This window comes from Ahaetulla prasina, chromosome 7 (assembly GCF_028640845.1).
Source record: "Ahaetulla prasina isolate Xishuangbanna chromosome 7, ASM2864084v1, whole genome shotgun sequence".
Lineage (NCBI taxonomy): Eukaryota > Metazoa > Chordata > Lepidosauria > Squamata > Colubridae > Ahaetulla > Ahaetulla prasina.
The window spans coordinates 58,973,749-58,987,745 of NC_080545.1; positions in this window are offsets into that span (position 1 = coordinate 58,973,749).

Below are 13,997 nucleotides of genomic sequence, written 5' to 3' on the forward strand. Positions count from 1 at the left end.
ACGTGTGTGTGGGATTGCACGCTATGTCTATGTGCCCATACTCAGACATGCAATTTTGATGTCAGCTCTTGACTCTGTGATCCCTCTTCTATTTTGGCTTTACAGACTGGACATTTATAGAACTGAATGTACTCTTCTGTTTTTATCTCAGAGCAGGAAGGCATGGAAGGAATTGCTGCTTCAAATATTTTTTAGTTGTGGTATCTTGCATTCTCTTATGCAACTTACAGCAATTGGAGACCATCTCCATTATGACAAGGAAACAGCCAATTACTGTTATCATGCAAAGTAGCGTGGAGAATCCTCATGAGAATTAATGTTCCAGTTTTGTAAGAATAGGTCTGTGGAAATATGCATGGATTAGCAACAGCAAACGACTGCTTAAGAAAGGAGATCTCTCAGACATTTTACTTGTTGTTTTGGAAAGGATGTGAGCAACTCAGATATAACTGGACAAATACTGTATAGACAGAACAGATTATCTATATTCTTACCATGAAATCAAACACACACACACCCTCCAAGATGGAGATGATGCTTTGGAGAAGAACTTTCAATCTCTTCTTGGCATGGAAGAGGGATATTAAATGCTAAAAAATTATTTATTTATTTTATTTATTTATTTTTTCAAACACAACAATATATATTAGTATAAGCATGAAATAACCACACAAACTGAATACAACCAAAGGGAACATTAGGACAGGAACGGTAGGCATGTTGGTGCTTTTATGCACACCCCTTAATTTCATTATACACTGCCCAGAGTCCTCTGTGAGGGAGATGGGCCATTCTTAAATGTGATAAAATAAATTAAATAAAATAAATGAGGGGGTAATAGCAATAATTCATGTTTATTTACATTTATTTTTGTTATAAACACATATTCGGTAACTTTTTTTCAACATTTCAACAATTTTCTACCTTGGAATTTACAATCTACACAAAGAAAAGCCTTGCAGTCCATTTAAAAAAGAAATTGAATCAAATTTTATTCTCTTAGTTTCACTTCACCTCTTTCCAGCTTTCCTCCACAAGTAATTTTTTTCTGAACTTAAATGAAGCTTATGGGACCTAAGATGCAGGAGAAAAACAACTTCTCTATCCTTACAAACATTTTGATATTTGATAGTGGTGTCCTTATCAATACCATCCTTTAATTTTACAACTTTTTGGAACATTGATTGAATAATATGCTATGAATTATAGATAATATTATATATCACTCTAAGGTGAAATATTCCAACATGTATTTAATTGTCAATTATTAGCCATTTTAATACCAGTTGCCATTTATTTCCATTTCATAATGTAATTGTTTATAGCAATCTTTTGCTATAGAATAGAAAGGATACAAACTGAATGAATAAATAAACCAAATCAAAATCAATCAATAAAACTGATTTTGTCATATTTATTTTTTTCAATACACACAACTGAACCCAAAATTTTTGTTGCTATGTGAGACATTTGTTAAGTGAATTTTGTCTCATTTTATCTCGACCTTTCTTGTTACAGGTGTTAAGTGAACCACTGTAGTTGTTAAGTTAGTAACATGGTTGTTAAGTGAATCCAAATTTCCCCATTGACTTTGCTTATCCAATGGGTGCAAAAGGTGATTGTATAACCCCAGGACACTGCAACCATCATAAACATGAGTCAGATGCAAAGCTTCTGAATTTTGATCACATGACCATGGGAATGCTGCAATGGTCATAAGTATGTAAAATAGCAATAGCACTTAGACATGTACCACTTCACAGTGCTTTACATTCCTCTCTAAGCAGTTTTACAGAGTCAGCATATTGCCCCCAACAATTTGGGACCTCATTTTACTGACCTCGGATGGAAGGCTGAGTCAACTTTGAGCCTGATGAGATTTGATCTGCCAAATTGCAGGCATCTTCCAGTCAGCAGAAGTAATTGCCTGCAGTATTGCATTCTAACCACTGCACCACCACGGCTCCTACTTATGAAAAATGGTCAGAAGTCACTTTTTCAATGTCATTGTAACTTCAAACAATCACTAAATAAGGTGTTGTTGAGAACTACCTGTAGTTTCCATGTCTTCTACTTCCGCTTCACCTTCTTTGCTTCATCTAATTGGGACTTTCAGTAAACCAATGAACACCCCAGGACTGGCATGCAGCAAGATTAGATTAGATTAGATTTATTTGATTTCTATACCGCCCTTCTCCCGAAGGACTCAGGGCGGTTTACAGCCAACATAAAAACAATTTTATCAATAAAATTAAAAACAATTTTAAAAATCTGATTCAATTTGGCTAACTAAAAATTACTAAAATTAGTAATAAAACAATAATAAAACCCCAATTAAAAATCATATTACATTAGGCCAGACCTGCGCGGTAAAACAAAAAGATCTTGAGCTCACGTCAGAAGGTCCGGAGGTCAGGGAGTAAGTGTAACCCCAGAGGCAGTTCATTCTAGAGGGTAGGTGCCCCACAGAGAAGGCTCTCCCCCTGGGGGTCGCCAGCCGACATTGTTTGGCTGACGGCACCCTGAGGAGACCCTCTCTGTGGGAGTGCACAGGTCGATGGGAGGCTATTGGTGGCAGCAGGCGGTCCCGTAAGTAGCCCGGTCCTATGCCATGGAGCGCTTTAAAGGTGGTAACCAACACCTGGACTTGCACCCGGAAAACCACTGGCAATCAGTGCAGCTTGCACAGGAGAGGTGTTATATGGGAGTTTCAAGTAGCTCCCTCTATTACCCGCGCAGCCGCATTCTGGACCAGTTGGAGTCTCCGGGTGCCCTTCAAGGGGAGCCCCATGTAGAGAGCATTACAATAGTCCAGGCAGGAAGTGACGAGGGCATGAGTGACCGTGCATAGGGAATCCCGGTCTATGAAGGGACGCAACTAGCGAATCAGGTGGATCTGATAAAAAGCTTCCCTGGCGACAGCCATCATATGTTCATCTAACGACAGCCAAGCATCCAGGAGAACGCCCAAGTTGCAAACCCTCTCCATAGGGGCCAATGACTCGGCTCCAACAGTCAGCGATGGAACCAGCTGGCTGTACCGGGATGCCGGCATCCACAGCCACTCAGTCTTGGAGAGATTGAGTCGAAGCCCGTTCCTCCCCATCCAGACTCGCATGGCCTCCAGACACCGGGACATCACTTCAACGGCCTCGTTGGGGTGGTCAGGGGTGGAAATGTACAGCTGCATATCATCAGCGTACTGATGGCATTGCACCCAAAACCACGGATGATCTCACCCAGCGGCTTCATATAGATGTTGAACAGGAGAGGTAAGAGAACCGACCCCTGTGGCACCCCACACGTGAGGCGCCTTGCGGCCGACCTCTGCCCCCCTGCCAACACCGTCTGTGACTGGTCAGAGAGATAGGAGGAGAACCACCAAAAAATGGTGCCCCCCACTCCCAATCTCTCCAGCCGCCGCAGCAGGATACCATGGTTGATGGTATCGAAAGCCGCTGACAGGTCTAATAGGACCAGGACAGAGGAGCAACCCCTATCCCGAGCCCTCCAGAGATTTATTTATTTATTTATTTATTTATTTATTAAACTTATATACCGCACCATCTCCCATAGGACTCAGGGCGGTTCACAGGCATATTAAAACAATATAAAACAATATAATAAATAGACTTTTAAAACCCAGATTAAAACTAAATATTATCAAGGCCTGATCACTAAAACAATAAGAACCAATAAAACCCCATTAAAATTTGTTTAAAACATTTTTATTCTTAGGCTAGTCCCGCGCGCTGAAATAATAGAGTCTTCAGTTCACGTCTGAAGGTCCGGAGGTCAGGGAGTTGTCGTAATCCAGGAGGAAGCTCATTCCACAGGGCTGGTGCCGCCACAGAGAAGGCCCTCCCCCTGGGGGTCGCCAACCTGCATTGTTTGGTCGACGGCACCCTGAGGAGGGCCACTCTGTGGGAGCGCACAGGTCGTTGGGAGGCAATCGGTGGCAGAAGGCGGTCTCGAAGGTATCCCGGTCCTAAGCCATGGAGCGCTTTAAAGATGGTAACCAAAACCTTGAATTGCACCCGGAAGACTACCGGTAGCCAGTGCAGGCCGCGCAGGATAGGTGTTATATGGGAGCAACACGGTGCTCCCTCTATCACCCGCGCGGCCACGTTCTGGACTAACTGGAGCCTCCGGGTGCTCTTCAAGGGGAGCCCCATGTAGAGAGCATTGCAATAGTCCAGGCGGGAAGTGACGAGGGCGTGAGTGACCGTGCGTAAGGCGTCCCGGTCAAGGAAAGGGCGCAACTGGCGAATCAGATGGACCTGATAAAAAGCTCCCCTGGCGACGGCTGTCAAATGATCCTCTAAGGACAGCCGGTCGTCCAGGAGAACGCCTAAGTTGCGCACTCCCTCCCTGGGGGTCAGTACTTCATCCCCCACAGTCAGCGATGGTGTAAGCTGACTGTACCGGGAAGCTGGCACCAACAGCCACTCTGTCTTGGATGGGTTGAGTCGAAGCCTGTTCCTCCCCATCCAGACCAGTACGGCCTCAAGACACCGGCCCATCACCTCAACGGCTTCATTGGGGTGGTTCGGGGTGGAAATGTACAGCTGGGTGTCATCAGCGTACAGGTGGTAATCCACCCGGAAAACCACGGATAACCTCACCCAGCGGCTTCATATAGATGTTGAACAGGAGAGGCGAGAGGACAGACCCCTGAGGCACCCCACAAGTGAGGCGCCTTGGGGTCGACCTCTGCCCCCCTGCCAACACCGTCTGCGAACGGTCAGAGAGATAGGAGGAGAACCACCGGTACACGGTGCCTCCCACTCCCAATCCCCCCAACCGTCGCAGCAGGATACCATGGTCGATGGTATCAAAAGCCGCCGAGAGATCTAATAGAACCAGGACAGAGGAACAACCCCTGTCCCGGGCTCTCCAGAGGTCATCCACCAACGCGACCAAAGCCGTCTCAGTGCTGTAACCGGGTCTGAAGCCGGACTGGAACGGGTCCAGATAGACAGTTTCCTCCAGGTGCTGAGGAAGCTGATTTGCCACCACACTTTCAACAACCTTCGCTAAAAAGCGAAGGTTGGAGACTGGACGATAGTTAGCTAAAACAGCCGGGTCCAGGGAGGGCTTCTTAAGGAGGGGCCTCACCACCGCCTCTTTCAAAGCAGCGGGGAAGACACCCTCCAACAAAGAAGCGTTGGTAACTTCCTGGAGCCAGCCTCGTGTAACCTCCCGGGTGGCCAGCACCATCCAGGAGGGACACGGGTCCAATAAACATGTGGTGGAGTTCAACCTGCCCAGCAACCTGTCCATGTCCTCAGGAGTCACAGGATCGAACTCCGCCCAGATAACATTCTCAAGACCTGTCCCCGTCATCCCGCCTGAATCTATCCAATCAATGTCCAAGCCGTCCCGAATCTGAGTGATTTTATCAGACAGATATTGAACAAAATCCTCAGCACGCCCCTGTAAGGGGTCCTCCCGAGCCCCCTGTGTGAGCAGGGAGCGGGTCACCCTAAACAGGGTGGCTGGGCGATTATCTGCCGATGCGATGAGTGTGGAGAAATAGTTATGTTTCGCCACCCTGATCGCCACTAGGTAGGTCTGAATATATGACCTTACTAGTGTTCGGTCAGGTTCGGAGCGGCTGGACCTCCAGGCGCTCTCTAGGCTTCTTTTCCGGCGCTTCATCTCTCTCAGCTCCTCGTTGTACCAAGGAGCTGGTCGAGTTCGTCGCCGGGCCAGAAGCCGCAAAGGCACGACGCGGTCTAGGGCACCAGCGGCCGCCTCATCCCAGGCGGCTGCCAGTTCCTCAGCCGAGCCGTGGGCTAACTCCCTCGGAAATGGCCCAAGCTCCATCAGAAACCTCTCAGGGTCCATCAGGCGCCTGGGACGGAACCATCGAACCGGTTCCGTCTCCCTGCGGTGAGGTGTAGCGGTCTGAAAGTCAAGCTGAAGGAGTAAATGATCTGACCATGACAAGGGTTGAGATATTAATTCCCCTAACTCCAGATCATTTAGCCACTGTCCCGAGACGAAAATCAGGTCCAGTGTGTTACCCCCGACGTGGGTGGGGACCGCAACTACCTGGGTCAGGTCCAAGGCCGTCATGGAAGCCATGAACTCCCGAGCCACCATTGACGAATCGCCCGCTGACGGCAGGTTGAAATCCCCCATGACCATAAGTCTGGGGGTCTCAACCGCCGTCCCGGCTATCATCTCCAGCAGCTCGGGCAGGGCTGCCATCACGTAGCAAGGAGCCAAGTACGTGATCAGCAAGCCCACCTGCACCCCCCGGCCCCACCTCACGAAGAGGGTTTCACAACCGGCTATCTGTGGGACCGCAACCTCCCTCGGATCGAGACTCTCGTTAATGACAACCGCTACCCCCTCACCCCTACCCTGGGCCCTCGGCTGATGAAACGCACGGAAACCCGGTGGGCACATCTCAGTGAGGGGAACCCCCCCCTCCGTGCCCAACCAGGTCTCCGTGATGCCCATTAGGTCCGCTCCCCCCTCTTGAATAAGATCGAAAATGAGGGGGGCCTTATTCATGACGGACCTAGCATTACATAACATCAACCGAAGGTCCAGGTTCTGAGGGATAAAGCCACTCGGGGCCTGAGTAAAGCCAACGTGACCAAAGCCATCTCCGTGCTGTACCCAGGTCGGAAACCGGACTGGAACGAGTCTAGATAGACAGTTTCATCCAGGTACCGGGGAAGCTGTCACGCCAACACACTCTCAACAACCTTTGTCACAAAACGAAGGTTGGAGACAGGACGATAGTTCGATAAAATAGCTGGATCCAGGGAGGGCTTCTTGAGGAGGGGCCTCACCACCACCTCTTTCAAGGTGGAGAGGAAGACACCCTGCGTCAAAGAAGCGTTAACAATTCCCTGTAGCCAGCCTCGTGTAACCTCCTGTGTGGCCAGTACCAACCAGGAGGGACACGGGTCCAATAAACATGTGGTCGCATTCAGCCTCCCCAGTATCCTGTCCATACTGATGACAGAGCAGGCTTTGGTTTTGGAAAATTGAATAAACAGACCAGTGGTCTTAGGAGCAGAGGCAGTTAATGAAATAAGCTGTCTTAGAATCAGTTCCCAGAACGTCATCCAGTTCATTGCAATATGGCAAATCAACAAAAAAGCCCAATGAAAGTGTGTCACCTGTGGAGAAACAGGGAGTTGCAACAGTTCATCTGGCTTGTTAGCAATAAGTACAGCAAGAGGAAGCATAAGCATTGGCATCTGTCTTGATACAAGGTCACTCAGAAACATTGAAAAGATAAGTTCTTTTAAATATACCAAAATAACCAGCTGGCTATTGTGTAGGCAAGCTATAATACTTCTTATCTCAACGTGGGAGGAACATTTGCCTGTTCATTTGATACAGCTTTCCATTACAAGGAAAAGAAAAGGAAAATATTGGGGAAATCTATAAGCTGGTACATATTTATTTATTGCTAAATTGACATATGGTTCCTGTAGCTTATTAACAATTTGATCAGATAGGAAATGAATCTCTCGTCTGATCCCAAGAGCCCCACCCAGCAAGTCAGATATTGGAGGGCAAAGGCAAAGTTTTATTAGTGTAAAGCAGAGACTAGAGGAGAATCATAGGTAGGAAACATGGTTTATGTGGTAAAATATCTGCCTGCTTCATCTGAAAGCTGGGAATGTAAGAAATACAAACATTAAAATAGGAAAAACCGTGAACCACCTGAAGTGGTACTGCAAGAATCTGTAGTGTTTGTATTACAAATTCTTGTGATCCATGTAGACACAATTGTTTAGCACCTTTGAGGAGATAGTGTCAATGCCGAGTGGGTTTTTTTTGTTTTTTGAGATCTAACACTATTTGTTAAAACTTTCATGGTTCTTTTGGCTGGAAGGAGCTGCCTGGAAAATTTAGAACTACGCCGCCGACACGACCTGAGTTTAACTCATAGAATCATCTATTACAATTCCTTTCTGTCGAAGACTACTTCAGCTTCAATTGTAACAATACACGAGCACACAATAGATTTAAACTTAATGTTAACCGCTCCGATCTTGATTGCAGAAAATATGACTTCAGTAACAGGGTTGTTAATGCTTGGAATACACTACCTGACTCCGTAGTTTCTTCCCAAAATCCCCAAAGCTTCAACCAAAAACTGTCTACTATTGACCTCACCCCGTTCCTAAGAGGTCTGTAAGGGGCGTGCATAAGAGCACAAGAGTGCTTACCGTTCCTGTCCTATTGTTTCTTTTCATTATATCCAATTAATATAGTTATTACATACTCATACTTATATATATGCTTATATATTGTATAGTTATTTCATGCTTATGCTTATATATACACTGTGTGACAAAATAAATAAATAAAATAAATAAAAATAACACACAGTACCCAAGAACTGGAACATGTTGTATCATACAGCTCCCAAGGTAAAGTCAGAAGTATCCACCTGCACATGAAGAGAGTGGGTAGGTTCTGGATGAATGCAGGGTGGACTGAGACGTGAATAACTGAGCAAGAGTATACGTTTCTGGGGCATATCAGAACTCTACTTCAAAGTGGAGTTCTATCTTAAAAAATGCAGTAGTCAATAGCTTCAGAAAATTAGGAGGAGATTTCCAGTAAAAATGGTCAAAGCTCAAAATAGGTTGTTTCGGATAGAACAGCAGTAGGGGGGATATTTCCAAAGCAGAACAGCTTACATTTTATCTGGAACCTTCTTAGTTCTTAAGGGGAAATTACTGCTAAATCAAAGGTGTATTTCTTGAATTTAAGCTACTGTGACAAAAGTATTAAGAGATTGCCTAAATTTGTTCGAAGTGGTCAGCAGGAGTAAATAAGCATCTAGTGCAAATAAGTGATTCCAAGTCATCCAAATGAAAATATTATTTACAAATTGCCTGAAGACTCAGGGTTTGAAGACTCTGATCCAAATAAAGTCACCATGTATCCAGCATTCTGCAACAAAAAAGCATGTGTTTTCTTTAGCCATAGAATAGAATAGAATAGAATAGAATAGAATAGAATAGAATAGAATAGAATAGAATAGAATAGAATAGAATAGAATAGAATTTATTGGCCAAGTGTGATTGGACACACAAGGAATTTTTTTTGGTGCATATGCTCTCAGTGTACATAAAAGAAAAATAAAAAAAATAAAAATAAAAAATATTTTCATCAAAGGTACAACATTTACAACACAAATGATGGTCATAGGTTGCAATTTAACCCTTAATGATAGCAACAAAAAGTTACAGTCATACAGTCATAAGTGGAAAGAGATTGGTGATGAAAATGATGAGAAGATTAATAGTAGTGTAGATTTAGTAAATAGTTTGACAGTGTTGAGGGAATTATTTGTTTAGCAGAGTGATGGCCTTCGGGAAAAAACTGTTCTTGTGTCTTGTTGTTCTGATGTGCAATGCTCTATAGCGTCGTTTTGATGGTAGGAGTTGAAACAGTTTATGTCCAGGATGTGAGGGGTCTGTAAATATTTTCATGGCCCTCTTCTTGATTCATGTAGTATACAGGTCCTCAATGGAAGGCAGGTTGGTAGCAATTATTTTTTCTGCAGTTCTAATTGGATTGCAGAACCGAACCAGACAGTTATAGAGGTGCAAATGACAGACTCAATAATTCCTCTGTAGAACTGGATCAGTAGCTCCTTGGGCAGTTTGAGCTTTCTGAGTTGGCGCAGAAAGAACAGTCTTCGTTGTCCTTTTTTGATGAAGTTTTTGATGTTAACTGTCCATTTTAGATCTTGCGATATGATAGAACCTAGAAATGTGAAAGTTTCTACTGCTGATACTGTGTTGTTAAGTATTGTGAGAGGTTGAATTATGGAAGGGTTTCTCATTCAATACAATACAATACAATACAATTCTTTATTGGCCAAGTGCGATTGGACACACAAGGAATTTGTCTTTGGTGCATATGCTCTCAGTGTACATAAAAAGAAAAGATACATTCCTTAAGAATCATAAGGTACAACACTTAATGATAGTCATAGGGTACAAATAAGCAAAGAAATCATACTAGGAAACAATCAATATAAATTGTAAGGATACAGCAACAAGTTACAACAACTTCCAAGGCTCATTAATGATGAAAAGAAGGACTTGAACTGTAATGGTTAGAAAGTTCAAGAGCTTTTAATCTGTTTAGCTCTTTTTATTCCTGCATTTTCCCTACATGGTGAGTATGTCTGCTTCTATCTTTGAAATTAGTGAAAAGCACATGGATAACAAGTGATCAATTCATCTGGAATTCTATGCAAATTTTGTCCTCTTGGGGTCTCCCCACCCCCTGCCCCATTTACAAAGCATTTTCAAAACTATTTTTATTTTCCAGATAATAAATTTCTTTTTATAGTTGTCCCTGCACTTAGCTTTTTAATTTCAAAAAATTAAATGAATAGCTGAGATGCTACAAAAAAAAGTGGGTGGGGAGAATTTTATTTCCAAAAGTGCCTCTGGAACTCATTTGGGCCCATTAATATCCTTAATATAACTAAAAGGTGCTCTTTACTGTGTTTGAATAAGCTTGACAATCCCCACTCTAAAAAGGACAAAGGTAACCTTACTAATTTGCCTTCTGAGAAGCGGTAATGGTAGCTGGATCTGTGTTCATGTGGGACTAGATGGGACCTACCTGTGAATATAATACAGATAGTCCTTGACTTGCAACCATTTGTTTAGTGACTGTTCAAAGTTACAATGGCACTGGAAAAGTGACTTACGACCATTTTTCACACTTATGACTATTGCAGCATCCCCGTGGTCACGTGATCAAAATTTGGGTGCTTGACAATGGTTCGTATTTATTTTTATTCTTATTGTGTAGTCATCACCATATGAACCATAATCTTTAATCTTTTCACTTGATGTAAGGCTCCACCAGTCTCACTGAGAAGACGGATGAGTCACCAGTTCATTTTAGGCCCTAACAGAAATTCTGCAATCTTTTATTTTGTGTAGGATCACATCCCCACTGCTAAGATCTGTAGAAGCTGTGACAAACACCTATATCGCTTGTGGTTTTTTTTAAATAAAACTTTATGTGGTGACTCCAGTTGTGACACCTTATTAGACAATTCCTCTGTTGGAATTGCTTCCAAAGGGAAGACTTGCTAACAAAGATTAGATTATTACAGACATGAAAATAAGCGTGAACTCTGTCATACTTCAAAAGAACTTGACCGATGAAACATGTGACTCCTCTATTAAGATACATCTCTTTACTTGGAACCTGTAACAGAAAGCCCTCTAGGACTGCACGTTTTTCAAGGTCAGAGAGTGCACTAAAAATAATTGTTAGCAGCTGAGAGCAGCAGGAGATGGGACAGTATTGTAAAGACACCAACCGATTAAGGGAAGGTGGGACTTAATAGTTTTGTGAGTCCCCAATGCCAATTCCCTCTGTTCGAAGTATGTAAAGCCTAACATATTTGTTATTTATCAAGTTTCATTTCCAGTTTTTTGTTTTCCACCAAAAATTGGCTGGAAATTGAATGGACATTGTTCAGTGGCAAAATATCAAGTTGCTTGGGAATCACAAGAGGGATGGAAGTCACATGCTATGCTCTAAGCTGCTCGCTTATCTAAAATTATCATCTGAGCATCTATCAAGGGCTTTCATTGGTTTTTCCTACAGATTTATATCTGTACCTTGGCAGCAAAAATGTCAGGTGGAAACCAACATTGACTTAGATGTTCCAGTATAAATTAAGAAACAATAACCTAACAGCACATTTGTTCTATGGGGAGAGAGGAAAAATCACTGATGTGTTAGAATAGAAAACACAAGCAGTTGATTATTGCCTGTTAGCTGTGGTTCAGTTCAAGGTGAATAAAATAAATACTTATGATAATGATGCTGGGGAATGGATTCCACATAAAGATAACCAAATTAACCAGTAAGACAACAATATTTACACCATGATGTTTAAACATTACTTAGAAAGATAATGGTAATCCAATTTTATGAGCAACATGTTAAAAAAGAATGACTCCCTCCGGGGGAAAAAAAATAATTAAGAGGAAAAGATTAAGTGACTTCCATGATGGGCAGTTTTTGCTATCTTATTATTTTTCCACAGTTATGTTTATAACTGGATCAATGTGAAAAGCACTCTACCTGTTCAATGTTTACAGCAGTTCTGCCCTCCAGATGTGCTGGCTTTCAACCTCCATGCTCCAGCTAGCAGAGATCTTGGCCATACCCATTGGAATTTATAGGAACTGAGATCCAACACATATCTGGAGGGCATCGGGTTGGGGGAAGACTGTATCAGAGACTCCAACTCAAAGAAGCACAGAGATCTCTCTGAGTATAATTGCTTTGTAATCTCCCCAGTGGGTTTCAATATTTTGGAACCTAAAATACAATTCAACTATATGGTAAATAGGAGACTCGTTGTGCATATTGATGTTTTCTGGAATTCTTAAAAATTTAAGAGTCCTGGCCAGTAGAAATTGCCAGAAAATTCTGACATTGAATAGCAAGAATTACTGCCAAGCAGATGTACTTTGCAACTGCTCAGATTTCAAACCCAGATTCTTTATAATCTATACAAATAAAAAATCCCCATTCAGGAAGGCTGGTAGGTATCAAATTGCTGTTCCATTTTAACGTGGGTGTACATTTGCATAACAATCATACTAATTCTATACACATGATATACAAAATTGAAAAAGGTCACAAAGATGAGATTGAATTTGAATGAATGAATGAATAAATAAATAAATCTGGGCTGGTTTAATGCAAAATCCAGGACTGCATACAAATAACCACTTGAATTATTGTCTCTGAGTTTAAGAGTTTAAAAACGAAGAGGTGGAATTTCATCAGGCCTCTGCAAGGGTGGGAAATTGTCTGACTGCTTATTCTTGGAAATAAGGCTCTCCCTTAAAGGCAGTGACAGCACAATTGGTTTTCTTTTTCAGAAACATTCTTGGCTATTTGGCCAAATCCAGTTTGCATTATGCACAATGTCTAGAATCTGTTTTCCAAAAATGATGGTGGCTATTTGGGGAAAATAATTCTGTTAAAGTGATGTCGTTATTCAGGGCAGGGAGAATAAGGGGAAAACATTTTAGACATATTAGGTCTTCATTAGATGAGATGTTTCAGGTCAACTTGAAACCCTCTGAACATTTTAATGTTTTGGAATATAAGTTTGGGGGGGGCAGGTTTACAGACTGATATTCAGGTTAGCACTGTTTATTCCAGAGTTTGAGAGGCAAGTTCAGAAAATGGGAAAAGAGCAGAATCCGAAAGCAGAAAGAACTAAATAAATAATCACTAATGAGGCATCTGCCATTTAACCAAAACATCATTGCGTTGTCATTGTGCAATGCCTTACTAAATTAGTTTTCCCATATGGCATCAGGCTTATCTCACTCTATTATCACTGTTGCTTAGTGACTGGAAAACAAAACTACGAAAAGCTGATTATCTGTAAGGAGCCTGTTCAATGCATTTAGAGCAGCACTCTTTTTTGTGAGAATATGACAGCACTCTTCAAATACCAGAAAAGATGTTATACAGATGAAGGTCAAGACCTGTTACCCATGTTCCAGAGTGCAAGGTACAGAATAATGGGCTTGCTGTTTTTGTTTTTGATTTGATTTTATATATTGTCAGCCATCTTGTAAACTGCTGGAAGTTGAACCTGATATCAGTGGTATATAAATGCAATAAATAAATAAATAAATAAAAATAAACTTACACAAAGACAAATTCCAAATGAATAATAGAAGCAACTACATAGCATTTGGAACACAAAGGCTGTGGAATCAATTGCCTAGAAAGATGATAGGCTCCCCTTTATATCCAGACAGACATCTGCCAGGGGTTGTTTTTTTAAAAAATCTTGATTCCTGCATTAAGCATGAGTTTGATGGCTACTTTCTGCTCTTTAATTCTAGGCTTCTGTGACTGTTAACATCCTTCCTTAACCCATTTAATTAAGTTGTCAATAACATTTGCAGTTTCACTAACTGAAGGATACAGACAAA